The sequence below is a fragment of the Mustela nivalis genome (assembly GCF_964662115.1).
Source record: "Mustela nivalis genome assembly, chromosome: 5".
NCBI lineage: Eukaryota > Metazoa > Chordata > Mammalia > Carnivora > Mustelidae > Mustela > Mustela nivalis.
The window spans coordinates 12,687,322-12,714,830 of NC_139024.1; the positions used below are offsets into that span (position 1 = coordinate 12,687,322).

At 35.8% G+C, this 27,509-nt stretch overlaps 1 protein-coding gene across 12 annotated transcripts in view; it reads left to right on the plus strand.

The window, feature by feature from the left end:
• IPCEF1 (interaction protein for cytohesin exchange factors 1) overlaps nt 1–27,509 on the plus strand; it is a 189,420-nt gene that overhangs the window by 56,244 nt on the left and 105,667 nt on the right. For all 12 annotated transcript variants that reach the window (XM_082731399.1, XM_082731400.1, XM_082731404.1 and 9 more), the window contains one exon: nt 8,183–8,226. The gene's annotated coding sequence lies outside the window, so the exon portion shown is untranslated. The remainder of the gene's footprint in view (nt 1–8,182; nt 8,227–27,509) is intronic.

The following is a 27,509-nucleotide window of genomic DNA, read 5'->3' on the forward strand; positions in this document are numbered from 1 at the left end:
TAACACTTGGTGGAGGTTAATATAGTATTGAAAGTAGTAATTTTAACAATTTTGAACTCATTTTCAAAGATGTAATTGGAATAATTTTCAAAAGACATCAGTCTTTATTTTTGGGGAAATTACAGTGATTAAATTAACTGCAGGCAGTCTCTCTTATTGTTATTTGATGATAATAGTCTGTTGTTGAGGACTGGTGGAAAAAAATGAATGATACGTGTTCTATAAAGACTTCACAGCTGAAAAATTTTTCATCACCCTGTCCTGTGACAATTTATATGCTCAAGGCAGAAGTATCAAATGCAGCTTCCTTTACTGTATTTGGCCTGAAAACGAATCCAGATAGACAATGAGAATAATACATTTCCTGGGATTAAAATGTAGATTTTTCTTTTAAGGAAGTGAATAATATGCTAGTTCAAAAGAAAATGATACGCTTGCAGAACTCTCTAAGAGTTGAAAAAGGAGTTTTGTTCCTTCATTGGGTATTTTCAGGATTCTATCTGCTCCCTTATCACATTGAACACTGGACAAGGGCAGTAATATCATCCCCATGATTTAGGCATTTGAAATTACTCTTTACTTTGAAATGAGGTGTTCAAATCACTGAGTGCTGGAAAATTGTGCATGGATGAAAATGTAAGTGGATCTTGATCTGTCATCTGAGCTTGAGGCTCTCTGGGCAAAAATGGTTTTTATCAGTGGAAAATCTCACTCTATTTTTTCAAGATCTTTCTGAACTCAAAATGACAGATCGTATATCTGAGTGTGACTACCTGGACATGGGTGGTATTGTTTTTTTTTTTTTTTTTTAAAGATTTTATTTTGTTTATTTGACAGAGAGAGACAGAGAGGTCACAAGTAGGCAGAGAGGAAGGCAGAGAGAGAGGGAGAAGCAGGCTCCCCACCAAGGAGAGAGCCCGATGCGGGACTCGATCCCAGGACCCTGGGATCATGACCTGGGCCGAAGGCAGAGGCTTAACCCACTGAGCCACCCAGGCGCCCCTGGTATTGTTTTTTTAATTTCAGTATTACTGTAAAAATTGTCTGACTTTTTATCAGTACCCTTGACTCACAGATTCAAAAACCTGTTTATGCTCTTTCTGGCTGGAATGTCTACTTAAGAATCTATGCTATTATTTGTGAATCAAGTTATGTACACCGAGAGCCAAACTTTCTTGATTTTACCCTAAACTAAACAATAGTGGGTTTGTGAGGCCCAAAGGTAAGAAGAAAATTAAAAAGTTATAAATCTAATATGCTAAGCTGTCCTTGTACAAATACTGTTGACTATGCTATGAAACAATGCTGTTTTCATGCTTTGGGAAGTAGGAGGAATTGACAAAAAAAATCTTCTTCAGGGGAGAAAATAAGAGCTGGTGAATTACTGGTTGCAGCAAATGCAAAGACCTAAACATGAACAAAAGCCAATTACTTGGCATTCAACACAGCTAACACTCATCCACTTTTATTTTGTTTCTGCTTTGATTATTGTAATTTCAAATCATTAAAGTTGGAAAATGTTTTGCTAAAGCATAGTATTTTACATTACCATATTATTTAACATACAAAAAAACTATAAGGCACAAAGTTTGGACAATGGAGAGTTGCAGGTTGTGGAAGAGAAAAAAATGTCTAGGTTTATTTGACTTAAAAACACAGGGTTTCTCCTTTAGTGTGATATTTACACTGAAGTATTTACACAGAGGTATTTCTGTGCTTAAATTTTGGTCACAGATATAGTCTTCTTGGTTCTATATATGCGGATAAATTTGCATTCAACAAGAAAACATAATTACAAACACCCACCTTATGGGGTGCTTGTGCAAATTGAGTAAATTAATCCATATTGGGGTGTTTTGTAAATTGCAAACTGTGACAATAAATTTACTTTATGGGAGGCAATCCCTAAGAGTTATTGATTGAAAGAAAATATTAGCCTGAACTATTTTTTTTTCCTAGTGTATAAGAAAAGAAAAGCATTCCCACATCACATGTGGGCATCTGCCAAAATTTTCACCTGAGTCTAATTGTGAGGGAACAATTAGATAAATTCAATTTGAGAGACATTATGCAAAAACCAAGTGGACTCTACAAAAATGTCAATTGTCCAAGACAAAAGGAACTATACGCATGTGACAATATATGCAGTGGTGACCTTGAGTGAGTCCTGGATTTAAAATAAAATATAATAAGTACTCAGGCTGAAAAGGACATTCTTAAGAAAACTAGGAAAATCTGAACTACACATTAGAGAATTATATCACTTCAAATTTCCTAAGTATGTTTATTATTATGTAATTATGGTGGGATATTTTGGTACATACTAAAGTTTTTTTTAAGTTTTTATTTAAATCACAGTTAGTTAACACACAGTGTAATGTTAGTTTCAGGTGTACAATATAGTGATTCAACACTTCCATACAACACCTGGTGCTTATCACAAGTGCCCTTCTTAATCCCAATCATCTATTTATCCCATCCCCTCACCCTTCTCCTATCTAGTAACCATCAGGTTGTTCTCTGTAATCAAGAGTCTGTTTCTTGGTTTGCTTCTCTCTCTCTCTCTCTCTCTCTCTTTTATTTGCCCCCCCCCAAATTCATTTGCTTTATTAAATTCCACATATGAGTGAAATCATATGGCATTTGTTTTTCTCTGACCTATTTTGCTTAGCATTATACTCTGGCTCCATCCATCTTCACAAATGGTAAGGTTTCATTTTTTTTTATGGCTGAGTAATATCTCTTCATTATCCATTCATCAGTCTATGGGCACTTGGGCTATTTCCATAATTTGGCTATGGTAGATAATGCCGCTTTAACCATTGGAGTATATGTATCCCTTTGAATAAGTGCTTTTATATTCTTTAGATAAATTCTTAGTGGTGTGATTTCTGGATCTTGGGGGTAATTCTATTTTTAACTTTTTGGGGAAATTCCATACTTTTGCCAGAAAGGCGGCACCAGTTTGCATTCCCACCAACATTGCAAGAGGGTTCCTCTTTCTCCATATCCTTTCCAACACCTGTTATTTCTTGTGTTGTTGATTTTAGCCATTCTGGCATGTGTGAGATGATGTCCATACTAAAGTTTTTAGGGGTGAAACATCTTTAAAACTAATTCTCAAGTGGTTTTGTAAAATATTTATATGTATAGACAGATAAAGCAAATGTGGCAGAATGGTAATAATTTAGGAATCTAGCAAAGGCTATCCAGGTGTTCATTTTCAAATATTCCCACAGAACTTTCCTATAGTTATAAAAACTTTCAAAATGAAAACTTGGAGGAAAATTTTAAAAGTTAAAAAACCCCCAAATATTCAAAACAGATGAGTCATTAAAAAACAGATCTTCTTAAAATGTATCTGTCATTTATAGATCATGTTTTTCTGCCATCTCATTTTACTGTGAGATATAAATATATAGGCTTAAAAAAGAAGAAATTTGCAGCAAAAACAGTGATTGAAGGAAACTTATAGAATTGAATGCATATACTAGAAAAGAAGAAAAATCTAAAACCAATAATCTAAGTTTTCATCTTGGGAACTTAGAAAAAGAAGAACAAATTAAATCCAAAGTAAGAAGAAGAAGAAAAGAAATAAGAATTAGAGCAAAAATCAATGAAATGGAAAATAGGCAATCAATAGAGAAAATCAATGAAACCAAAAGCTGGTTCTTTAAAAAGACCAATAAAATCAGTAAATGTCTAGCCAGGTTAACTGAGAAAAAAATAGAGAAAATACAAGTTACTAATATCAGAAATGAAAGAGGTGACATCACTACAGCTTCCATGGAAATTGAAAGAATAATAAAAAAATACTGTGAATAGCTCTGTGCCCACAAATTTAACAATCTAGGTGAAATGGACCAATTCCTTGAAAGACACAATCTGCCAAAACCCACATGAGAAGAAATAGATAATTTGAATAGACCTATAACTATTAAAGAAATTGAAGTTAATAAATAAACTTTCAAAAGAGAAAACACCTGTTCCAGATGGGTTCACTGGCAAAGTATACCAAATATTTGAGGAAGAAATTATACCAATTCTCTACAAACTTTACAGAGGAAAGAAACAGAGCTAGTATGTCTTAACTGAATCTGAGGTCATTAGCTTTAGGCCAATACCAGACAAAGACATAAGAAAACTACAGACCAATATCTCTCATGAACATAGGTGCAAAAGTACTTTATAAAAATTAGTAAATCTAATCCAGAAAAGTATAAAAAGAATTATGTACCATAACCAAATGAGGTTTATCTTAGTTATGCAAGGCTAATGCAATTCATCACATCAACAGTTATAAAAAGAATAATCACATGATTATACCAATAAATACAGAAAAAAATTGACAAAAATCTAACACCAATTCATGTTAAGAACTCTTGGTAAACTAGGAAGAAAAGGGAACTATCTATTTATAGTTATACTGACAGGCTATTAATAAAGACTATCTACAAAAAGCCTGCAGCTAACACCATACTTAATGGTGTTAAGATCAGGTACAAGACAAGGAAGTTTCTTCTCAGTACTCCTTTTCAACATCATGCTAGAAGTTCTAGCTAATGCAATAAAGCAAGAAAAGAAATTAAAAGATAATGATTGGGAGGATGACAAAACTTTCTTTGTTTTCAAGTGCCTTGATCATCTACATAGAAAGTCTGTAATACTGACCAAAAAATCCCCTGCAAAACAACAAAAACCTCCTGGAACTAATAACTGATTACAGCAAGGTTGTAGGACAAAAGGTTAATATACAAAAGTCAATTGCTTTCCTATATCCAACAATGAGCAAGGGGAATTTGAAATAAAAAACACCAATTATCATTTACCTTAGTCTCCCAGAAGTGAAATACTTAGGTATAAATATAACAAAAATATATACAAGATCTATATGAGGAAAACTACAAAATTCTGATGAGTAAAATCAAAGAAGAACTAAATAACTAGAGAGATATTCCATGTTCATTGATAGGAAGACTCAATATTTTCAAGTTGTCAATTCTTTCAAAATTGACCCATAGATTCAGTTCAATCCCAATTAATATGTCAGCAATTTATTTTTTGGACATTGAAAAATAGACTTTAAAGTTTATATGGAGAGGGAAAAGACCCAGAATAGCCAAACAATATTGAAGGAGATAAACAAAGTTGGAGGACAGACACTACCCAATTTCAAGACTTACTATACAGTTTCAGGAATCAAGACAGTATCATATTGGTAAAAAGATAAACAAGTAGGTTAATGGAGCAGAAGAGAGAGCCCATAAATAGACCCTCATAAATGTTGCCAATTGATCTTTGACAAGGGAGCAAAGGCAATACAATGGAGCAAAGATAGTCTCTTCAACAAATGGTTCTGGAATAACTGGACATCTACAGGCCAAAAAGTGAAACTAGACACAGACCATACACTCCTCTCAAAAATGATCATCTCTACTTAAGGAAGTGATGGAGAAAATTATGTTTTAAAAGGTACAATAGACCTATGTATAAAACACAGAGCTAGAAAATAGTGTAGGAGAAAGTCTAGATGAACTTGAGTATGGTGATACTGTTTTAGATATAGCATCAGAAAACGTGATCCATGAAAGAAAACATTAATATGTTGATTTCATTAAAATTAAAAACTTCTCTTTCTGTAGCCGGCTTTCCCGTTCCAATACCCGCAAGCTCTGCGACACTCAGACACCCCCGATCCTTCTGTGACCCTGCCCCTGGGGATAAAAATATATGTTTATAAAAAAAAAAAAAAAAAAAAGAAAGGACCAATACCCAACTTTTGTAGCAACATGGACAGGACTGGAAGAGATTATTATGCTGAGTGAAGTAAGTCAAGCAGAGAGAGTCAATTATCATATGGTTTCACTTATTTGTGGAGCATAACAAATAGCATGGAGGACATGGGGAGTTAGAGAGGAGAAGGGAGTTGGGGGAAATTGGAAGGGGAGGTGAACCATGAGAGACTATGGACTCTGAAAAACAATCTGAGGGTTTTGAAGGGGTGGGGGGTGGGAGGTTGGGGTACTAGGTGGTGGGTATTATAAAGGGCACGAATTGCATGGAGCACTGGGTGTGGTGAAAAATAATGAATACTGTTATGCTGAAAATAAAAAATAAATTTAAAATAAAAAAAAAATCTTTAAAAAAAAAAAAAAAAAAAACTTCTCTACAAAAGGCAATATAAAGCAATTAGAAGACAGGTTACAGACTGGGAGAAAGTACTTGCAAAAAACACATGTGATAAAGGACTGTTATCCAAAATACATAATGAACACCTAAAATTCAACAAAGAGAAGATAACAATGTTATTAAAAATGGACTAAATACCTTGAGAGACACTTCATCAAAGATTTACGGCTGGCAAATAAGCATATGGAATAACCATGGAAAAATGCTCCATATGTCATCAAGGAAATTAAAGTAAAACAGAATTGTGATAACCACTTAAAGACCTATTAGAATGACCGAAATCTGAAATACTGACAACACCAAATGCCAGTGAGGATGTAGAGAAACAGGAATTCTCATACATTGCTAATGGGAAATGCAAAATGGAATAACCATTTTGGAAGAAAACAGTGGTTTCTTAAAAAATTAACTCAGGGGTGCCTGGGTGGCTCAGTGGTTAAAGCCTCTGCCTTTGGCTCGGGTCATGATCCCAGGGTCCTGGGATCGAGCCCCACTCGGGCTCTCTGCTCTACAGGGAGCCTGCTTCCTCCTCTCTCTCTCTGCCTGCCTCTCTGCTTAATGTGAACTCTGTTTGTCAAATAAATGAATAAAATCTTAAAAAACAAACAAACAAACAAAAAAAAAACAAACTAAACTTAGTTTTACCATATAGCTAGCTCAGGAGTCATGCTTCTTGGTATTTACCTGAAGCAGTTGAAAACTTACCTACATACAAAAATCTGCACATGGATGTTTACAGCAGATTATTCATCATTGGTAAAACTTGAAAGCAACCAGATGTCCTTCAGTAGGTGAATGGATAAAGACATTGATACATCCAGACAATGAAATATTTAGTGTTAAAAAGAAATATGTTATCAAGCTATGACAAGACATAAAGGAAATTCTAATGCATATTACTAAGTGAAAAAAACCCATACATACTGTATGATTCCAGCTATATGACATTTTGGAAAAGGCAAAACTATGGAGATAATAAAAAGTTCAGTGGTTGCTTGGGGTGGGAGAAATGAATATGCAGAGCACTGAGGATGTTTAAAGCAATCAATATACTATGATATTATATCACATGATATAATGATAGATATATGTCATTGCACTTCTTTTTTCTATAAACATAGGATTTATGACACCAACAGTGAACTATAAGGTATATTGTGGACTTTATCTAGTTATGATGTTTCAGTGTAAATTCATCCTTGGTAAAAAATATACCATTCTGGTGAGTGATGTTGATAATGGGGGAGGCTATGCACATGTTGGGGCGGTTGGTATAGAAGAATCTCTGTACCCTCCTCTCAGTTTTCTATAAACCTAAAACTTCTCTTAAAAAATGAAGTCCCGGGGCACCTGGTTGGCTCAGTGGGTTAAAACCTCTGCCTTCGGCTCAGGTCATGATCCCTGGGTCCTGGGATCGAGCCCCGCATCGGGCTCTCTGCTCAGCGGGGAGCCTGCTTTCTCCTCTCTCTCTCTCTCTGCCTACTTGTGATCTCTGTCTGTCAAATAAATAAATAAAATCTTTAAAAAAATGAAGTCTTAGAAAATCTGTATTTTTTAAACTTATGGCTTAGGCAATGAGTGGGATGATTATTACTAATATGAAACATTTTCCCATTGACAGAATTCCAGGAAAACAGATGGAAGTTCTAAATCCATGTGAACATCTTTCAAGATATTTAAAAGTAAAGTAAAAATATATCTTGAGTAGTGTTCAAAGGGATTTGAATATTATTTTCACACTATCTTTTAGAAAACATTCAATTCCAGGGGATCTCAGTTTAATGATTTCCTGCTAGTTTATACCTAGGTCGTCTTTGCTGTGAGATAGAACTTTCTCATTTTCCAAGAGACTCATTGGTAGTTTTTATGATGAGCAAGTTACTATTTTGTTGCCTCTTTTTGGAGGGTGATGTGGTAAGATTCTGACTTCCTTCGAGATAGATGGGTCCAGGCAGAAACCTTATGACCCCTTTCTTGTCTTTTTCTTGTACAGATCAGAGGCAGCAGAACTGGAACGAGGACACTCATAGCTTTTTGGTATGTAATTGAAAATTCTTTAAAACTAATTCTTTCTTTTAGTGATATTTATGACCTGAAGGACCTGTACTCCACTTTGTTATTCTAATCTGTGAAAGAAACTGTAGTAGACTAGGTATATTTATCCATAGGCTGGGGTTAATGCAGAGGGAAGCTAATAGTCTTAATAAATAACAAACTATGTTTATTCCTCTGTATATCCCTTGAAAATGGATTCTTGGTGGTAATTACTTTTCAGTGGGAAGGTCGTTTAATAAAACAATTTATATATAGAATGATCCTTCTTGACCCCCTTGGGGGTCAGGTATATTCCATAACTATCAATGTACCATTGAAGTATAGTTATGTGAAGGATTTATTTGTAAGCAAGTATGTGTTTGAGTAGATGCAGATTGAGTACTCTAGAAATGAGGCATTTACTGATCTAAATTTACTACTGATTCAAATAAAATATTTATATTTAATTATTATAATATGAAAGTAAAGCAATCTTAAGATGTTCTTGCCTTTAAAGTTCATCACTAATGATCTAGGCAAGACTGGAGTTCTTTGAATATGTGTGTAATTCTTCTCCTTATTCCTTTGATTTTATACTTATAAAATAACTTTAAAAGAATCATTATATGTCTTAGTCCCTGACTGGGATATCTATCTCTTGTTTGGTTTAACTCTTTTTTAAGACAAAATACAATTCTAAACTTGTTAGGGAATGCAAGGGAAGCATTTCTTATTTTATTTTATTTTTTTAGAGAGACAGAGAGAGCAAGAGAGAGAGCGAGAGAGAGAGAGCGAGAGAGCCTGAGCAGAAATAGAGGGACAGAGGAGAGGGAGAGAGAGAGAATCTTAAGCAGGTTCCATGCTCAGTACATAGTCTGATATAGGACTTGATCTCAAGAGCCTAAATCCTGACCTGAGGTAAAATAAAAAATTGGACACTTAACAGACTGAGCCTCCCAGGTGCTCTAAGGGAAGCATTCTTTTCATAGCTATCTATCAAGAACACATTTTTTTCAGTGTGTGACTCTGGATATAACTGAAAATCTGGTAATTTTTCAGAAAATATTAGTATATTAAGTGCCATTATTTTTCTATGAGCCAAACCATAATAATAATCATCATTATTGCCTCTGATATGCACTTTCTACCACTCCCAGTTGTATTGCAATGTCTTTGAAACATTGCTACCTATGACCCAGTAGCTACCACCATTCTTTCTGGTGAGGATTGCCCTCTCTTTTTCCTTTCAAAGTTGTTAAAACCCATTGCTGTGGTTGTCCAAAATCTGACAAAAAAAATTAGTTTTAGTCCATACATTTGCTGTTTAGATGTTTTCAAACACGTGAAGTCCTATTGTTTCAACATGGGTGTACTTAAGATATGCATTTATTCATGAGACAGATTGTGTGACTCAGTCAATAATACTCTCACATTGTCTTCTATGGTAAAGAACCCTTTATTCACTATAACATTTGATGTTTCATTGAGGAATTTTAATTGATAACTTTTCATATTTACACTTTTTGTTGATGGTTTGCAAACTGGTTACTGAAAGATATTAACAAAAAATGGTGGATTTTGCCATCTCTAAAAGTTGTCAAGTACTTTTTCTAGTAAAACACTTCTGATCCTCAGATTAGGGGCCTCCTTGTTATCAAAGGTATCTAGAAAGAGCCTGGCTTGATGTCTGAAAAAGTTGTGTAATTTTTAAAAAAATTTTTATTTTTTAAAGAAAAATGTATGTTATGAGGGAACCCTGCATTAGTGGAAAGACTAGGTAAGATGAACTCTATGGTCTCTTGTAATATAAAACTTGACAATTTTTATGGAAGATGACACAGCTAATGACCAAATTAGAAAATCTGAGTTTTGTTAAGCATTATAGAAATTCTTGCACTGAAAAAAATCAGAGACAGCATAGTGATGAAAATGACAGTCTCTGAACTCAGATGGTCTGGGTTTGATCTTGTCTCTGACACTTACTAGCTATGTGACCTTGGTCATGTCATCTAACATTTATGTGGCTCACTTTCCTCACTTGGTGAGTAGAGTTAGTACTAGTACCTCATAAAGCTGATGCAAGGATTTAATGAGTTAGGATGACCACAGCTCTTAGAACAATACTTAGTGTACATTTGGGCACTCAATCAATGTTAGTTATGAGAGATAGATGAATGACATTGTTATCAGCAAGAGCATCTGTGGCTCTTAGAGATTCTCAGACGTTTCTCACCCAAATTTATGACCTTTAAGAGTAGAGTGCATCTGGCAATGATTTCTATGAGTATTCGAACTAATCTCTTCAAGTATTTTGATGCTGTCTTGCTTCACCTTGAAACCAACATGAAGACAAATCTCAGACTCTTCACAGCTTTCTACTTACCCCAACATTGAGGGTGACACTTCTATCCTTCCATTTTCTGGGGTTGATTTTTCATCTTCCTCTCATGGCCTCACACATGCCTTTCTGCATATATTCAAACATTTCTGGATCTCAGATTTCACAACAAAGGGACTTATTATAGTATTTTTCTAACAAAGTTAGGTGTTTACCTAAGAGAAAGTCTTAAACCAGCTATTAAGATAATAAAACACCTTTCAACTTAATGCAGAAGTACATTAATAATTTTCATCTTTACCATTGTCGTCATTAAGCTGTAAGGAGCTTTCTTTGCTTTAGAGTCACTCTGATTAAAGGCATGATTCTTGGCCTAAGTGTGTGTAATGAGAGCAGCCAGTCTGTATTTAGTTCTTATTTACAGGTGCCTACATTTCTGGTCCCATGATTATTTTGAGATCTTCACAGAATTTTTCTTCACTTTTTAAAATTGTGGTAAAATACCCATATCATAAAATTTACCATGTAAGCCATTTTTATGAAATATTAAGTACATTCACGTTCAATGACATTAAATACATTCACGTTACTGTGCAACCATTCCCATAACTCTTTTTATTTTGTAGAGCTAAAACTTTACACCCGTTAAACAATCTCTCTCTATTCTCCCCTCCCCTCAGCCCCTGGTAACCACCACTATACCTTTGGTCTTCATAGTCTGAAGTACTAGGAAGTACTTCCTATAAGTGGAATTTATAGTATTTTTCTTTTTGTGACTGGCTTATTTCACTTAGCATAATGCCCTCAAGGTGCATTCATGCTGTAGCACAGGTCAGAATTTCCTTCTTTTAAAAGGTTGAATAATATTCGATTGTATGTGTATATACCACATTTTGCTTAACCATCTATCTGTTGCTAGACACTTGTGTTGCTTCCGCATTTTGGCTCTCATGAATAATGTTGCTGTGAACATAGACGTATAAATGCTTTGTTGAGACCCTTCTTTCAGTACTTGTGGGTAAATACCTAGACGTGGAATTGATGGGTCATATGTAAATTCTATTTTAAATTTTTTCCACAACAGTTGTACCATTTTACATTCCCACCAACACTTCACAGAGTTTTTAAGTACAAAATGCTTGTCTAATCATTTTGACATATTCCTACTGGGCAATGAATATTGTGAAGTTTTAAGTGAATAAAATTAGAACACAAGGTTATGTTTTTCCAATTCATTTTTTCCTGCTGTGCCTATGAGGGTTATGTTTTAAGACCTACCTCATGTTAATTTATGTTACCAGGTGATTCAGAGCGTCAATGGACTTTTTCCAGAACAGAAACATGTGGGGCCAAGTTTCATACATCTAATGGAAAAACAACTTGGACTCCAAGGATTTCTTGGCTTAGTTTAAAATAAACTCTAAGTTAAAATCCTGTGTGCTAGCAGTTAAGGAAAAGATGACCACATATGTTTTTTTCTGAAGGCTCGTAATTTTTTTTTTTTTTTTTTTGCACAAAATACACCAGTGTGAACAGGAATGGGAACAACTGGGTTACAAAGAGAAAAAATACTGAAAAAAACCCCCCAAATTTTATATTTAGGTTTGAAACAGAATCTGCAAGCTTTTCAAATATAAGAGAACAGGTTAACATTTGTGGTATTATTTTTTCTGGTTAAATAATATTTGTGTTTCCTTAAATTTTGGTTCAAAAATATAGATACAGCTTTCTAAGGGACATAATCGAATTCCAAAACCGAGAGGTTATTAACTGAAAATCTCAAAGTCTTTTGAGGTTATTTCCACAAATTAGGGGGCCAATTTCTCAGAAAATCTGCATTTATTGTTTATGGACAGATAGCAAAGGAGGAAGATTAACTCAGTCAGGGAGCAAAAGTATTCTGGTTGTCAGACACTTCATTTTTCCTTAGTTTTGTTATACTCCATAGAAATATAAAAACAATCTCAGGGTCTTGAAGGGGCGGAGGTGGGAGGTTGGGGAACCAGGTGGTGGGTATTGGAGAGGGCACAGATTGCATGGAGCACTGGGTGTGGTGCAAAAACAGTGAATACTATTATGCTGAGAAGAAATAAAAAATAATAAAAAAAGAAATATGTTTTTCCTAATAAAATCACTTTCCAAATGAAGTGTTCAAAAAGGCTCTAATGACTTTGGGTATGTCAGTTTATACAGGAAAAATTTCAACATAACTTAAGGAAATTTAGCAAAGACTTTTGCAAATGATACATGAGGCACAGGGAGCTCTTAGCAGGGGGTAGCCTAGGTTATGCTGTGGTAGCAAATGAACCCTGAAACCGCAGTGGCTTCACATAAGGAGCTTTTATCTCTTGTTCACGCTGTATGCTCACTGCTGCTCACATGAAAAGGGGAAGCCCCCCTTCTCCACACGGTCTCTCAGAGGTGCAGGCTGATGGCAGCTCATCTTCCTTGTGGAGCTAGCATGGCAGCAGGTGGCTTCTGAGTTTGGCGTGACTGGGAAGAGAGAATATGGAGCACTCGTACTCTTCTTCAGACTGGACGTGACGCACGTCTCCTCCACCCAGAGCCGGGGCCAGAACTAGTCACATGGCCTCTCCCAACAACCTCGGGGCTGGTGGTCTTTGCGGGTGGTCTTCCTGGGGCATGAAGGAGAGAGGACTAATAATTTCCTCTTTGATAAACTTCGCTGCAAAGTCTTGGATTAGGCATCTCTACAAAACAATTTTCCTATCTAAATCAGTCACATTCATAATTCCTTATGTTTTAATATATAGGTAAGAGATTTTCATGTTCTTAAATTAATTTCACTTTTTTATGTGCTAATTTTAGGTAGGAATAAATAAAACAAGGATTTTTGAAAAGGAGTCAGTGAAGGCATAGGTATAATCAACCATGGGAAAAATGTCTATAGAAAAAATGGTCCTCATATGTCAATGTATCTATAGGCTTCATTTGTATTATTAGTCATATTTATTTATTTATTTATTTATCTTTTTTTTAATGATTTAAAAAAATTTTCAATTTATTTATTTTCAGAAAAACAGTATTCATTATTTTTTCACCACACCCAGTGCTCCATGCAATCTGTGCTCTCTATAATACCCACACGTGGTACCCCAACCTCCCACCCAACCACCACTTCAAACCCCTCAGACTATTATTAGTCATATTTTATTATTTCTTTTTTTCTATAAGCCTGTAACTTGAAATTAAATGGAATTCCAGATGCAGTAAGATTGACTGCAAAATCAGTGCAAGGATATTGTACTGGAAATAAGAAACCATACTTTAGATCAATTTTATTTTTATTTATTTATTTATTATTATGTTATGTTAGTACATCATTAGTTTTTGATGTAGCGTTCGTGATTTATTATTTGCATGTAACACCCAATGATAGATTGTCCTTAATTTATTTTATATATTTTTTCCATTTTATGGCCATTTTTTCCTGAATCTTAATCTAATGATTTGTTTTGACGTTCTTATATCTCATATTTTTCTCCTTAAATTTCCTTTTCTATTTATTGTAATGTTTTATCAAGCACTGTTTCCATATTGGGTACATGGAGAATAAACGTGTCTGCGAGTGTCTTTATTTTGGCCTCATGACTGATTGTGTGCTTGGATGGGGAATTTTATGTACCCATTTATTTTGATTCAGAACTTTGGGACGTTGCTTCAATACTCTCTAACATTCCACGTTGCCTGTAAGAGATCTGATGTTATTCTTATTTGTGTTTCTTTATATATAATACTATTTTATCTTGTCTGTGAACTTTTAGGAGTTTTAAAAAAGATTTTTATTTATTTATTTGTCAAGAGAGAGTGTAAGTAGGGGGAGTGGTAGGCAGGGGGAGCGGTAGGCAGAGGGAGAAGTAGGCTCCCTGCTCAGCAAGGAACCTGATGCTGGACCCTGGGGTCATGGCCTGAGCTGAAGCAGACAATCAACTCAACCACCCAGGCATCCCTAAACTTTAAGGATTCTTTGTATGCCTTTGACATTCTGAAATTCCACAAGTTATATTCAGCTCTTCATCTTCTTAAATATGTCTAGTTCAGCATTTTGTGGCACAGGAAGATTTCTTTTTTCTCCTCTCTCCCAAGGCTCTCTTCCCACTGTTTTGGTTTTGTTCTCTGTTCTCGCCACCGACTCACCAAGATGGCCACTGCTTGTCCTGTGCTCATGGCTCAAGTCCCAGAAAAAATGACAAGACTCTTCCCCAATGCTTTAGGGAGAATTTCCCGGCTAGCCTTAGTTCATTTACTCTTGACTTAATTGGCCATTACGGCCAAGGTGTTAAGTACTTTGGTCCATTTACTTCTTACCACCTCTACTCCCCTCACCATGGTCCAGGGCGTTCTCCTATCTTCTCCCGCTTACTGCAGTAGCCTCTTAACTGGCCTCTGGGTTTATGTCTTTGCTTCCTTCAGTCTCTTCTCAGTGCTGGAGCCAGAGCTGTTAACATGTGTGTCAGATCAAACTCTATAAAGCTTGCCTGTTTCATGTCAAGAAAAGCCGAAGTCTTCAGCAATAGCTCAAAAGACCACCCACGATCCGCGTGAGCTGGCCTCGTGTAATCTCTCTGACCTCATTTCCTACCTCTCGCCCCCCATTGCGCCGTCAGCCTCTGCCAGGCTGGCCTCCTTGCTGTGCCTTACACATGCCAGACACACTTTCAATCCCAGTTCAGGGCTCTGCCTTGGCTGCTCTCTGACCCTGACAGCTCACTCTTGGATTTCTACTGATTGCTTGTTTACCTCTTCTTGGTCTTTACTCAAATGTCTCCTATTTAGTGAGACTGTTCCCATCCACACATTTAAAATGAGAGCCCTCTGTAATACTCACCTTTATTTTATTTTTCTTCATTTATGTCCACCTCATATGCCACTTATTTTACTTATTTATTTTGTTAATTGTCTACTCATGAAATGTAAACCCCACGAGGACAAGGAGATTTTATCTGTTCAGGGTTATGTTCTTCAGGCTCTAAGACTGCCTACTGCATGGTTAGTCAATAAATATTTGATAAATGAACGAATGGTTGACAAACCTAAGCCATACGCTTGCTCCTGTTTTGGGGATGTGGGGCCAGTTCAGTGGGGTGTGGGGAGAAGAAAAAGGAGCTGATCGGACAAAAATTAATAAATGCCCTCCAAAAGATCCTTCTGGTGAACATTAGGGTCTCTGCTCAAAGGGGATAGAATGAGTAGGTGGAATAAAGGAGAAGATTCTGAAACAGGACAGTAATTTTCTAACTTGTTTGATTTTGAATTTTGAGTGCATATAATTGTTTTTATATGTTACAATAATCTTGAAATATTAGTAATTCTGCCTGCAAAAAACTTATGGGGAAAATAAATTTTTTTTTTTTTTGCTTTTCTACACCATTTGTTTCCAATTGCAATTAGATTTTTACTCCCAGTGACCAATATATGAAAGAATACGCTAGATTTGGGCAAAGAATATTTTACTTCTTTCAGGAGAGCAGATTGCAAAATGGGTGATCAGGCAATCTTTCTATATTAGATTTCTTCTTAACTGTTTGCCTGCATCCAAATGAAATTTTTGAAGTTAATTTCAGGCTGAATAATTGGCAGGCTCAGAGCCATCAATCAGAAGTTTTTATTTGTATCTAACACTCCTTCCCCCTTAGTCAGCCTTGCTGGAGTTCTATTTTATTAATTTTTGTCCAAAGAACTAGTTTTATGCTTTATTAATCTTCCCTTATTTTCCTATTTCATTTATTTCTGCCTTTATTTTTCCTACTTCTTCGTCGGTTTGCTAGTTTGCTGTTTTTCCAGTTTCATGTGTTGAGCTCTTAGCTTACTTGCTTTCATTCCCTCTTATATTCTAATAAATGTATTTAAGGTCTATATTTCCCTCCAAAAAATGTTTTAGTTGCATCCCCTAAGATTTTGATGTGTAGTGTTTTCAATCGTGATAAATTCCAAATATTTTCCATTTGATTTCTTTCTGGACTCAATTTTTTTTTAGTAGTCTGAGATTTTTGTTTCCAGACATATAGACATTTTAAATGTCTATTTTTTTGCTATTAATTTCCGCAATTAAAACATTATCATCAAAGAACATAATCTGTGTTAAATCAATTCTGTGGAATTTATCAAGACTTCTGTTGTAATATAGTACTTTGTCAATTTTTGATATTGTATCATGTATGTTGGAAATGTGTGTATTTCTTAATTACAGAGTTCTGTGTATCTGAAATTTACTGATTTGTGTCATCTGCATTTCCATTTACTTATAGTCTGCATTGTTTTTGAGAGATGGGTGCTATAATCCTCAACTGTAATTGCCAATTTATTTACTTCCTTTTCCAGTTTTATGAATTGTGGTTGTTTGATTTGAGGCTATATATATGTATATATATATATATATTTGCGAAGGTTTTTCTAGCTTTGATTATTTTATTGACTTATAACATCTTTCTCTATTAAATGTATGTTTAACAATGCACAGTAAATATATATATATATGTATAAATTTTATATTTTCATATATTAAAATTCTCAGCACAGCTTGCATTTCCTTTAGGTTTGCCTGGATATCTGTATCCATTTTTTAATTTTTAACCTTTCATATCCTTTTGTTTTCAGTTTTTTTTCTTTTTTTAAGATTTTATTTATTATTTGACGGAGAGAGACACAGTGAGAGAGGGAACACAAGCAGGGGGAGTGGGAGAGGGGGAAACAGCCTTCCCGCTGAGCAGGCAGCCCTATAGGATAGGATCCGGGGCTTGATCCCAGGACCCTGGGATCATGACCTGAGCCAAAGGTAGACGCTTAATGACTGAGCCACCCAGGTGCCCCAGTTTTTCTTTTAGATACACGTTGTTAGATCTTTTTTAAAAAATAACTTTTATTTTGCAATATAAAATACATTATGTTAAAATATAAATAAAGAAGAATGTACAGACAAATTTGAATATCTCAGTGATTTATCATAAAGCATACATTCGAGACTACGGGAGTCAAGAAATAGAATACCGTTGGGGCTTCTGGGTGGCTCAGTTGGTTAAGTGTCTGACTTTGGCTCAGGTCAAGATCTCAGGGTCCTGGGATGGAGTCCTACATTGGACTCCTTGCTCAGTGGGGAGACTGCTTCTCCCTCTCCTTCTGCCCCTCCTCCATACTTGTACTTTCTTTCCCTCTCTCTCGAATAAATAAATAAAACCTTAAAAAAAAAAAAGAAATTTCTAATCTAAACTCAGGCATAACCAAATTTCTGTATTATGGGGTAAAGAAAAAATAGAAGATTACTTGTTTTTTGTGATGGCAGACTTTTGAGGTAAGATTATGTTATCCAGGGTGGTGGAAGTGGGACAGGTGCACATGGGAATGGACTGTGAGGAGGTGGGTATAAAGCTGTGTAGGTGAGGTGTGAGTGAGAAAGGCAGTGTGAGGTAACAAGTCTGGGCGGGCCACAGGAAGCCAGGCGGACCACAGGAAGCTGGCTGGGAAAAAAAGTCTTTGGCTTTACTGAATTAAAAGCAAGAATAAAGCAACCCAAAGACAAATGGAAAATCTCACACACAAAATCTAGAAAGGAATGGAAACAGAAAAATAATCACACATGTGTTCAGGAAAAGGTGAACTGAAGTCTCTGGCCAATTACAGTCTACTTTAATTTTTGGGTGACTTTTCAGGACTTTATGCAGTAAGATCGTCTAATTAAAAAACAAATAGAGGAGCAAACACTTCCTTTAGAAAGAAACACAAAATATTCTTTTGTAAAATTTAAATTTCTCCATTTAGAACTCTAGTAGTTAAAAAAAAAAAATGCCCTATCCAAATCAAAAGAATGCTAACATAGGGAGTCCAATAATGTTTCAGTGTTTGGTCTCTAGCTAAAATAGTGTACTTACATGTTGGGCCACTAGGTGTCTCTTTGCATACGTATTAGGATTCCAGCCGGAGAGCTAAGCACTTCTTAAATGAAATTGTCAACGTGAATTGTGTCAACAAATGTTTCAATTTGAGGGTATTTAGGGATGACTTTAACGATTCTTCAGAAAGGATAAATAGATGTGTCTTGGCTCTCGCTCTCTCTCTCTCACTCTTGCGTTAGATGTTTTGCAAACGTTAACCCAGGATTGTCAGCAGATGCAAAATTCTGGTACGTATATCAGGGTGGTTGGCAGGCTGATAGGATAGAAGAGCCTGCCCATTTAGGATGATGACCAAGAGGTTATTTCTGAATGAAGTCTTGGCAAGGATACTTAATTCCCAAATAAGCTGTGTTTGGCTCTCCAATGTCTCTTTCTAGGAGATCTAGTCCTTCCTGATCAGTTTCTTCAAAATTACCCAGTTAACAGCTCATCTGTGGTCTCCCATGGCCTTTTGAGTACAAGGTATCAATTTACTCTGAGTCACATAAGCCCCCTCTGAATTGTCCAGATTTGGTAAACAATTTACACACTCTCTTTCATCCTACAAGAATGTAATGAGATTGACTGTTTGCAGAAAAATCAAGCATGTTGTTTAGGAGAAGCTGAAAAATCAAAGATTATTATAAGAGTCAACACTACTAAAATTGAAAGGGCTCTGAGCCTGGGGTCTGAAGACCTGAGTTCAGATTCTGCCTGTATAATGTGCTAGCTGTGGAATGTAGGTGGTCTTCCTCCTCCGTATGTTAGTTTCTTTGTAAAAGTATAGGTGATGTTACTTTACAGACTTGACATGCAGACTAAAAACAATCTGCAATAATTGTGCCAAATATCATGGTAAGAGCCTCTAAGAGAAGTTACCCTATTCTTAAGAAATATTTTTTCCAGTTTTTTTTTTCCCGAAAAATAAATGACAACATCACTGTATAAGTTCAAGGTATAGAGCATGGTGGTTTTTGTTTTTTTAATGAAATATAGTTGATGTATAAAGTATTAGTTTCAGGTGTACCACATAATAATTTAATACTTATATACATGATGAAATGATCACCATGATGTCTAGTTACCGTCTGTCACCATACAATCTTATTACAGTATTATTGACTGTATTCTCCGACAGCATAACAGTTTGATTTACATATATTACAAAATGATTACTCAAGTTGCTTCAGTAAACATCCATACTATATAAATTCAGTAAAAAAAAAATTAAAAAAAGGAAAAAAATTTCTCCTTGTGATGAGAACTATTAGAATTCACTTTTAACTACTTTCCGGTATGTCATACAACGGTGTTAGCTAGTCAGTACGGTGTACCTGATTTACAACAGGAAGTTTGTACTTTTTGACTCCTGACCTCCAATTCCCCCTCCACCAATCCCTGCTTCTGGTAACCATGGGTCTGAGCTCTTTTTCTATACGTTTGCCTGTTTTTTTTTTTTTTTTTTTTTTAAGACTCACATGTAAATAAAATCTTGTCTTTCTGACTCTGACTTATTTTACTTTGTGTAACACTTTCAAGGTCCATCCATGTTGTTCCAAATAGTAGGATTTACTTTTTTTTTAATGGCTCAATAATGCTTCATTGCATATCTATATGCACCAAAACTTCTTTATCCATTCATCTATTTATGGACATTTAGGTTTTTTCTGTGTCTGGTTATTGTGAATAATACTATGAACATAGGTGTGCGAATATCTTTTCAAGTTAGGGTTTTGATTTCCTTCATATAAATACTCAGGAGTGGAATTGCTAGAACACATGGTAATTCTATTTTTAATTTTTTGAGGATCCTCCATACCATTTTCCTTAGTGGCTGCACCAATTTACATTCCTACCAACAGTGTACAAGCGTTCCCTTTTCTCGACATCCTCACCATTTGTCATCTCTTGTCTTTTGGATGATGGATGGCTATTCTAACTGACATGAAGTGATAGTTCATTGTGGGGTTTTTTTTCTTTAAGATTTTATTTATTTATTTGACAGACAGAGATCACAAGTAGGCAGAGAGGCAGGAAGAGAGAGAGAGAGGAGGAAGCAGGCTCCCTGCCAGGCAGAGAGCCCAGTGCGAGGCTCAATCCCAGGACCCTGGTATCATGACCTGAGCCGAAGGCAGAGGCTTTAACCCACTGAGGCACCCAGGTTCCCCAGCTCATTGTAGTTTTAATGGCTGATTTTCCTAATGACCAGTTGAGCATCTGTCTTTTCATGTACACATTGACCTTTCATATATCTTCTTTGGAGACATATCTGTTGAGGTCCTTTGCCCATTTTTTGACTGGATTATTTGTTTTTTGCCCTGGAGTTGTAGAAGTTCTTTGTATGTTTTGGATATTAAGCCTTTATCAAATACGTAGTTTGGAAGTACTTTTTCCCATTCCATAGGTTTGTCTTTTTACTTTGTTGATGGGTTCTTTGTTGTGCAAAAGATTCTTAGTTTGATTTGGTCCCACCTGCTTATTTTTTATTTTATTGTTTGTATTTTAGGTGTCATATCCAAGAAATCATTACTAAGACCCATATCAGGACTTTGTTCCTTATATTTCCTTCTAGGAGTTTCATGGTTTTAGGTATTACGTCTAGGTCTTTAACCTATTTCAAGTTAATTCTGTGGGGGTGAAAGATAGGGCATCGCAGTGATGACAATACTGGCTCCGTCATTGGCCCTCCTTGTTCATGTCTGCACCATGATCCCCTTAGGGCTGTGTGTTCCAGACCCCTTGGAGGTTAACATATGGCAGGAAGGCCTGTCTTGAACTTTTCTCTGGCACCACTTTAGATAACTACACTTTGACCTCACCATAATGGCCCTCACTCTATAAAAGCTGTGGATCAATGTCCGCACTTTCTGGAGAATACCTGCGTAGTGCCCAGGTCATCTATCTGCGAGTCAGTAAGCTACCCTGAAAAAAGTGTGCAAACGGTATGGAGTGGCTTACTTTGTTTTTTGGTCTCAAGGTTCCTTCTCAGTTTGGAAGATTCTTTACTGTTCCTCTTCTACCTTCTAATGTATGGACTCCGTTTCATTCTTTTACTTTTGAATATCCAATTATTGAGCAATATTTACTGAAGAGACTGTCTTTTCTCCCCTGAGTATCCTTGGCTCTCTGGTCAAATATTGGTTAGCCATATATGCTTGGGTTTATCTCTGGTCTCTCAGTTCAATTCTGGTGGTCTGTTTGTCTATTTTTGTGTCATCACTCTCCTGTTTTGATGAGTATAGCTTTATAGTACAGCTTGAAGTTAGGGAGTGTGATACCTCCTGCTTTGTTCCTTCTGAAGATTTCTTTGGCTTGTTGGGGTATTTTGTGTTTCCATATAAATTTTAGGGGTATTCTTTCTACTGTAAAAAAAATGCCACTGGTAGCATGATGCCCCCAGTTTTATTGTTGTGGAAGATATGAACAAACACTTCTCCAATGAAGACATACAAATGGCTATCAGACACATGAAAAAATGTTCATCATCACTAGCCATCAGGGAGATTCAAATTAAAACCACATTGAGATACCACCTTACTTCAGTTAGAATGGTCAAAATTAGCAAGACAGGAAACAACATGTGTTGAAGGCGATGTGGAGAAAGGGGAACCCTCTTACACTGTTGGTGGGAATGTGAGTTGGTACAGCCTCTTTGGAGAATAGTGTGGAGATTCCTCAAGAAATTAAAAATAGAACTTCCCTATGACCCTGCAATTGCACTACTGGGTATTTACCCCAAAGATACAGATGTAGTGAAAAGAAGGGCCATTTGTACCCCAACGTTTATAGCAGCAATGGCCACAGTCGCCAAACTGTGGAAAGAACCAAGATGCCCTTCAACAGACAAATGGATAAGGAAGATGTGGTCCATATACACTATGGAGTATTATGCCTCCATCAGAAAGGACGAATACCCAACTTTTGTAGCAACATGGATAGGACTGGAAGAGATTATGCTGAGTGAAATAAGTCAAGCAGAGAGAGTCAATTATCATATGGTTTCACTTATTTGTGGAGCATAACAAATAGCATGGAGGACATGGGGAGTTAGAGAGGAGAAGGGAGTTGGGGGAAATTGGAAGGGGAGGTGAACCATGAGAGACTATGGACTCTGAAAACAATCTGAGGGTTTTGAAGGGGGGGGCATGGGAGGTTGGGGTACCAGGTGGTGGGTATTGGAGAGGGCACAGATTGCAAGGAGCACTTGGTGTGGTGCAAAAATAATGAATACTGTTATGCTGAAAATAAATAAAAAATAAATTTAAAAAAATGCCACTGGAATTTTGATAGAGATTGCATTCAATCTATAGATGGCTTTGGTAGTACTGACATTTTAACAACATTAATTCTTCCCAGCTGTGCACACAGACTACCGTTCTGCTTATTTGTATCTTTAATTTCTTTTTTCAGTGTCTTGTAGTTTTCAGTTTAGATATCCTTCACCTTTTTAACTTTATTCCTAAGTATTTTATTGTAAATGGGATTAATTTATTCCTTTTCCAGAAACTTTGTTGTAGTATATAGAAACACTTCTGTTTTTTTTGTTTTTTTGTTTGCATCAGTTTTATATCAGTTTTGTATCCTGCAGCTTTGCTAAATTCATTGATTAAATCTAACAGTTTTTGGGGGGGTTGAGTCTTTAGGATTTTCTTTATACAAAAGTTTGTTGTCCACAAATAGAGACAGTTTTACTATCTTTTCCAATTCGGATACATTTTTTTCCTTTTTATTTTCTTTCTGACTGATAGCTCTAGATGGAACTTCTAATACTATGTTGAATAGAAGTGGTGAGAGAGAGCACCCTTGTGTCATTCTTGATCTTAGAGGAAAAACTTTCATCTTTTCACCTTTGAGCATCATGTTAGCTGTGGGCTTGCCATATATGGCCTTTATTATATTGAATAATGTGCCTTCTATGCATAATTTGTTGAGTTTTTATTTTGAATGGATGGTGAATTTTGTTTTCTTTTTCTGTGTGAATTGAGATGATTATATGATCCTTTTGTTAATGTGATGCTTTACATTGATTGGGACACTATTGATTCGAACTGTCCTTGCATCCTAGGGATAAATCTCACTTGATCATAGTGAAAGATCCTTTTAATGTGTTGCTAAATTTGTTTTGTGGTATCTTATCGAGAATTTTTGCATCTAAATTCATCAGGGATATTGGTTTGTAGTTTTCTTTCCTACTTGTGTCCTTTTCTGGCTTGGTATCAGGATAATCCTAGGTTTGTGAAATTATTTTGAGAGTATTCCTTCCTCTTCGAATTTTTGCAAGAGTTTGAGAAGGATTAGTGTTGATTCTTGAAGTATTTGGTGAAAGTCACAAGTGAAGCCCTCTGCTCCTGGGCTTTTCTTTGTTGGGACATTTTTTTTTTTTTTATTACTGATTCAAATATCCTTACTGGTAACTAATTTTTCTATTTAGATTTTCTATTTATTCCTAATTCAGTCTTGGTAAGCAGTATTTAAAAATTTTTCCATTTTTTCTAGGTTGTCTGGTTTATTGGCCAATAGTCTCTTCATAATAGCCTTTTACTATCCTTAGAATATCTGTGGTCTCATTTGAAATGTCTCCTTAATTTATAATTAGTTGATTTGAGTCTTTTCTCCTTTTTTTTTTCTTGCTTGTCTCGCTAAGGGTTTGTCAATTTTATCTTTTCAAAGAATCAACTCTTAAGTTTGGTTAACATTTTCCATTGTTTTTCTCTTCTCTATTTCATTCATTTCTATTCCAATTGGTGTTATTTCTGCTCAGTTTGTCCTTCTTTTTCTAGTTCTTTAAGATGTAGAGTTAGATTATTTATTTGGGATCTTTCTTGCTTTGTATAACAGGTGTTTATTGCTATGAACTTCTCTCTTAGAACTGTTTTTGCTGCATCCCCTAAGTTCTCATATGTCATATTTCCATTTTTGGCAACTTAATTTCCCCTTTAATTTCTTCTTTGAGCTATTGGTTGTTCAGGTTGCTCATGTGTTTGTGAATTTTCCAGTTTTCCTCTTGCTACTGATTTCTAATTTCATGCCATTATGGTCAGAGAAGATACTTAGTATTATTTCAATCTTCTTGAATATGTTAAGACTTGTTTTGTGGCCTAACATATGGTCTATCCTAGAAAATATTCTATGTGTGTTTGAGAAGAATGTGTATTCTGCTGTTGTTAAATAGAATGTTCTCTATATATCTGTTATATCCATTAGCGGTGTTCCAATCTGCTGTTTCCTTATTGATTCTCTGTCTGCATGACTCATACACTGGCAGAGTGGGGTTTAAAGTCCCCAACTATTATTGTGTTACTGTTCTTTTCTCCTTTTAGTTCTGTTGGCTTTGCTTTATATGTTTAGGTGCTCTGATGCTGAGCAGACACATATTTATGATTACTATGATATGTTGATGTGTGGACCCCTTAATCATTATATAATGACCTTCTTTGTCTCTTTTACCTATTTTTAGTCTAAAGTCTATTTTGTCTAATATAAGTATAGCTTTTATTGCTTTTTTTTTCTGGTTACCATTTACTTGAAATGTCTTTTTCCATCTTTGCTCTCCGCCTAGGTGTGTCTTTAAGGCTAAAGTGAGTATCTTGGATGCAGCATAGTGTTGGATCTTGTTATTTTATATATTCAGCCATTCTATGTCTTTTGATGGAAGATTTTAATCCTTTTGCATCTAAAATAATTATTTATAGGTAAAGATTTATTATTGCAATTTTGTTAATTGTTTTCTGATTATTTGCTAGATCCATTGCTCCTTGTTTCTTATTCTCCTGTCCTTTTGTGTGTGCTTTAATGTCTTGTGGTATCCATATGCTTTGACATCTTTATCATGTCTTTTTGCATGATTTTTACAAATTTTCCCCTTGAGGCTTACATAAAATATCTTAAACTTAAAACACTTTATTTTAGTTAGGTAATGAATTAACTTCAATAGAATTTGTATCTTTACATTTTTATTTCTTATCCCCTTCACATTTAGGTTATTGCTGTTAGAATTTACATGTTAGATTATGTAACTAATAATAGATTATTATATTTGTGGTTATTTTACTACATTCATTTTTTAAAATTTTAAACCAGAGTTGTGAGTTATGCACCATTATTACCATACTGCAAAATCTAACTATGACTATATATGTACGGTTATCGATGTAATTTATGCTACCTTTTTCTATTTTTATGCTTTTAATTTAGTTTTCTTTCTCTCCTACTCAAAGAAATCCCTTTAGCATTTCTTATAAGGCAGGTTGGTTGTAATGAAGTCCCTCAGTTTTTGTTTGTCCGGGAAGTCTTTATCCCTCTTCGTTCTGAAGGACAGGTTCACAAGGTATAGAATTCTTGGTTGATAGTTTCTTTCAATATTTTGAATATGTCATCCCATTCCATGGGGGTTCCCTTGTATGTAACTTCTCCCTTTTCTCTTGCTGCTTCTCAAATTTGTTGTCTTCGTCTTTTGACAATTTAATTATAATGGCTCTTAGTGTAGTGTTATTTGGGTCCAACCTATTTGGGATCACTTGGAACTCATGGATCCGGATGTCTACTTTTTTTCACCAGGTTCAGAAAGGTCTTCACCATTATTTTTTTTAAATATACTTTCTATCTTTTTCTATTTCTCTTCTTTTTCTGGAATTCCTTAATGCAAATATTTTTGTTGTTGTTGTTGTTGTGTCCTATAATTCCCATAGATTTTCTTCATTATTTTTTATTTTTGCTCTTCTGACTGGATAATTTCTAATGTCCTATCGTGCAGGTCACTGATTCTTTCTTCCACATTGCTGTGTCTGCTTTGGTAACTCTATCAAATTCTTCAGTTCAGTTATTATATTTTTCAACTTGAGAATTTCTTTCTTCATTTCTTTTTTTATAGTTGGTATTTCCTTCAAACTTTTCATTTTGTTTATGCATTGTTTTCTTATAGTTCACTAAACTTTCCAAAGAGGATTATTCTGAATTCTTTGTCTTGCAGTTCATAGATATCCATTATTTTTTTTTTCTTCAAGTTTTTATTTAAATTCCAGTTAGTTAACATACAGTGTAACATTAGTTCCAGGAGTAGGATTTAGTGATATTCATTTCTTTAGGGCCAGTTATTAGAGCTTTATCAGTCTCTTTTGGTGGTGCCACACTTATCTGGTGTGTGTGTGTGTGTTCCTTATTTCTTTATGTTGGTATTTGTGCATTCGAGTAATGGGGTTCCTTTCCCAATCTTAACAGGTTTGCTTTGGCAGAGGCAGTTTTTCAGCAGTTAGCTTAGTTTGGGTTTCTAGGTGTGTCTTCTGATAATATCTTTGGGCAGGTGAGACCAACTATTATCTATTTTTGAGAGAGGCAACTGTTCAAACTCGGTGATGGAGATGGGGGGTGTGCTACTGGTTGAGAACAGTATGGGCTTGGTTCCTTACACAAGTGAGGCTGTAGGCTACATCCCACAGTTACCTGAATTTTTTGGTCAAGTTGACTAGATTGTTGGGACTGGGTACTATATTTAATAATAGCTGAGGCTATAAATTAGCTTCCCAGTCCTGGGAGGACAGTAGGTCAGGGTCCAGGACTATACAGCTTGTTGTTTGGGGACTTGCCTCAGGCCTGAGGATGCACTGAATTCCCTGGTCAGGTGACTTCATCAGTTCTGCTCTGTAGATAAAGGAAGCTACCAGCTGTGCTCTCTCTTCCAGTGGCACTGTATGTAGGCCTGTTGAATGTACTGTGGAGCTTTGTGTGTGTTCTGGTTAAATTCTTGTCAGACAGGCTGAAGGCTATCTTCAGTGAAAAGTAGGGCTATGAATTAGATTCCCTGCCCAGGTGTAGTGGAAGCAGCTCTATAGCCACTTTGTTATTTTAACTCAAGCTGACATGCACCCCAAGTTCCCTGGCCAAACAGGGTCACCGGCTTTGCTCTGCAAACTGCTGGCTCTGTGTGCCCTACTCTCGACTACAGCACCTCTGGGCTGCATAGCTTCCAGTTGTTTTCACCAGCCCTTCTGGTTTGATGGGGCCAGAAGACACTCTCCACAGCTGGTGAGTCCATGTGTCAGCTGCCTTGCCTAGGTGGTAGT